The sequence below is a fragment of the Ascaphus truei genome, unplaced genomic scaffold (genome assembly GCF_040206685.1).
Source record: "Ascaphus truei isolate aAscTru1 unplaced genomic scaffold, aAscTru1.hap1 HAP1_SCAFFOLD_907, whole genome shotgun sequence".
In the NCBI taxonomy this organism is placed as follows: domain Eukaryota; kingdom Metazoa; phylum Chordata; class Amphibia; order Anura; family Ascaphidae; genus Ascaphus; species Ascaphus truei.
In genome coordinates this window covers 55077-59010 of record NW_027457246.1, presented here as the reverse complement: position 1 = coordinate 59010, position 3934 = coordinate 55077, and positions in this window count along the sequence as shown.

The window sequence follows — 3934 nt, the reverse complement described above, 5'->3', positions numbered from 1 at the left end:
ATGCTGTCCCTGTCTGCTAGTACAGTAACGGGTATACTGTCCCTGTCTGCTAGTACAGTAACGGGTATACTGTCTCTGTCTGCTAGTACAGTAACGGGTATACTGTCCCTGTCTGCTAGTACAGTATAGGGTATACTGTCCCTGTCTGCTAGTACAGTAACGGGTATGCTGTCCCTGTCTGCTAGTACAGTATAGGGTATACTGTCCCTGTCTGCTAGTACACTAAAGGGTATGCTGTCCCTGTCTGCTAGTACAGTAAAGGGTATACTGTCCCTGTATGCTAGTACAGTAAAGGGTATGCTGTCCCTGTCTGCTAGTACAGTAAAGCGTATACTGTCCCTGTCTGCTAGTACAGTAAAGGGTATGCTGTCCCTGTCTGCTAGTACAGTAAAGGGTATACTGTCCCTGTCTGCTAGTACAGTAAAGGGTATACTGTCCCTGTCTGCTAGTACAGTAAAGGGTATACTGTCCCTGTCTGCTAGTACAGTAAAGAGTATACTGTCCCTGTCTGCTAGTACAGTAACGGGTATACTGTCCCTGTCTGCTAGTACAGTAAAGGGTATGCTGTCCCTGTCTGCTAGTACAGTAAAGGGTATACTGTCCCTGTCTGCTAGTACAGTATAGGGTATACTGTCCCTGTCTGCTAGTACAGTATAGGGTATACTGTCCCTGTCTGCTAGTACAGTAAAGGGTATACTGTCCCTGTCTGCTAGTACAGTAAAGGGTATACTGTCCCTGTCTGCTAGTACAGTAAAGGGTATACTGTCCCTGTCTGCTAGTACAGTAAAGGGTATACTGTCCCTGTCTGCTAGTACAGTATAGGGTATACTGTCCCTGTCTGCTAGTACAGTAAAGGGTATACTGTCCCTGTCTGCTAGTACAGTAAAGGGTATGCTGTCCCTGTCTGCTAGTACAGTAAAGGGTATACTGTCCCTGTCTGATAGTACAGTAACGGGTATACTGTCCCTGTCAGCTAGTACAGTAACGGGTATGCTGCCCTTGTCTGCTAGTACAGTAACGGGTATACTGTCCCTGTCTGCTAGTACAGTAAAGGGTATACTGTCCCTGTCTGCTAGTACAGTAAAGGGTATACTGTCCCTGTCTGCTAGTACAGTAACGGGTATACTGTCCCTGTCTGCTAGTACAGTAAAGGGTATACTGTCCCTGTCTGCTAGTACAGTAAAGGGTATACTGTCCCTGTCTGCTAGTACAGTAACGGGTATACTGTCCCTGTCTGCTAGTACAGTAACGGGTATGCTGTCCCTGTCTGCTAGTACAGTAAAGGGTATACTGTCCCTGTCTGCTAGTACAGTAACGGGTATACTGTCCCTGTCTGCTAGTACAGTATAGGGTATACTGTCCCTGTCTGCTAGTACAGTAACGGGTATGCTGTCCCTGTCTGCTAGTACAGTAACGGGTATACTGTCCCTGTCTGCTAGTACAGTAACGGGTATACTGTCCCTGTCTGCTAGTACAGTAACGGGTATACTGTCCCTGTCTGCTAGTACAGTAACGGGTATACTGTCCCTGTCTGCTAGTACAGTAACGGGTATGCTGTCCCTGTCTTCTAGTACAGTAACGGGTATGCTGTCCCTGTCTGCTAGTACAGTAAAGGGTATACTGTCCCTGTCTGCTAGTACAGTAAAGGGTATACTGTCCCTGTCTGCTAGTACAGTAACGGGTATACTGTCCCTGTCTGCTAGTACAGTAACGGGTATACTGTCCCTGTCTGCTAGTACAGTAACGGGTATGCTGTCCCTGTCTGCTAGTACAGTAACGGGTATGCTGTCCCTGTCTGCTAGTACAGTAACGGGTATACTGTCCCTGTCTGCTAGTACAGTAAAGGGTATACTGTCCCTGTCTGCTAGTACAGTAACGGGTATGCTGTCCCTGTCTGCTAGTAAAGTAACGGGTATGCTGTCCCTGTCTGCTAGTACAGTAACGGGTATACTGTCCCTGTCTGCTAGTACAGTATAGGGTATACTGTCCCTGTCTGCTAGTACAGTAACGGGTATGCTGTCCCTGTCTGCTAGTACAGTATAGGGTATACTGTCCCTGTCTGCTAGTACAGTAAAGGGTATGCTGTCCCTGTCTGCTAGTACAGTAAAGGGTATACTGTCCCTGTCTGCTAGTACAGTAAAGGGTATACTGTCCCTGTCTGCTAGTACAGTATAGGGTATACTGTCCCTGTCTGCTAGTACAGTAACGGGTATGCTGTCCCTGTCTGCTAGTACAGTAACGGGTATACTGTCCCTGTCTGCTAGTACAGTAACGGGTATACTGTCTCTGTCTGCTAGTACAGTAACGGGTATACTGTCCCTGTCTGCTAGTACAGTATAGGGTATACTGTCCCTGTCTGCTAGTACAGTAACGGGTATGCTGTCCCTGTCTGCTAGTACAGTATAGGGTATACTGTCCCTGTCTGCTAGTACACTAAAGGGTATGCTGTCCCTGTCTGCTAGTACAGTAAAGGGTATACTGTCCCTGTATGCTAGTACAGTAAAGGGTATGCTGTCCCTGTCTGCTAGTACAGTAAAGGGTATACTGTCCCTGTCTGCTAGTACAGTAAAGGGTATACTGTCCCTGTCTGCTAGTACAGTAAAGGGTATACTGTCCCTGTCTGCTAGTACAGTAAAGGGTATACTGTCCCTGTCTGCTAGTACAGTAAAGAGTATACTGTCCCTGTCTGCTAGTACAGTAACGGGTATACTGTCCCTGTCTGCTAGTACAGTAAAGGGTATGCTGTCCCTGTCTGCTAGTACAGTAAAGGGTATGCTGTCCCTGTCTGCTAGTACAGTATAGGGTATACTGTCCCTGTCTGCTAGTACAGTAAAGGGTATACTGTCCCTGTCTGCTAGTACAGTAAAGGGTATACTGTCCCTGTCTGCTAGTACAGTAAAGGGTATGCTGTCCCTGTCTGCTAGTACAGTAAAGGGTATACTGTCCCTGTCTGCTAGTACAGTATAGGGTATACTGTCCCTGTCTGCTAGTACAGTAACGGGTATACTGTCCCTGTCTGCTAGTACAGTAAAGGGTATGCTGTCCCTGTCTGCTAGTACAGTAAAGGGTATACTGTCCCTGTCTGCTAGTATAGTATAGGGTATGCTGTCCCTGTCAGCTAGTACAGTAACGGGTATGCTGCCCTTGTCTGCTAGTACAGTAACGGGTATACTGTCCCTGTCTGCTAGTACAGTAAAGGGTATACTGTCCCTGTCTGCTAGTACAGTAAAGGGTATACTGTCCCTGTCTGCTAGTACAGTAAAGGGTATGCTGTCACTGTCTGCTAGTACAGTAAAGGGTATACTGTCCCTGTCTGCTAGTACAGTATAGGGTATACTGTCCCTGTCTGCTAGTACAGTAAAGGGTATACTGTCCCTGTCTGCTAGTACAGTAAAGGGTATACTGTCCCTGTCTGCTAGTACACTAAAGGGTATGCTGTCCCTGTCTGCTAGTACAGTAAAGGGTATACTGTCCCTGTATGCTAGTACAGTAAAGGGTATGCTGTCCCTGTCTGCTAGTACAGTAAAGGGTATACTGTCCCTGTCTGCTAGTACAGTAAAGGGTATGCTGTCCCTGTCTGCTAGTACAGTAAAGGGTATACTGTCCCTGTCTGCTAGTACAGTAAAGGGTATACTGTCCCTGTCTGCTAGTACAGTAAAGGGTATACTGTCCCTGTCTGTTAGTACAGTAAAGAGTATACTGTCCCTGTCTGCTAGTACAGTAACGGGTATACTGTCCCTGTCTGCTAGTACAGTAAAGGGTATGCTGTCCCTGTCTGCTAGTACAGTAAAGGGTATACTGTCCCTGTCTGCTAGTACAGTATAGGGTATACTGTCCCTGTCTGCTAGTACAGTAAAGGGTATACTGTCCCTGTCTGCTAATACAGTAAAGGGTATACTGTCCCTGTCTGCTAGTACAGTAACGGGTATACTGT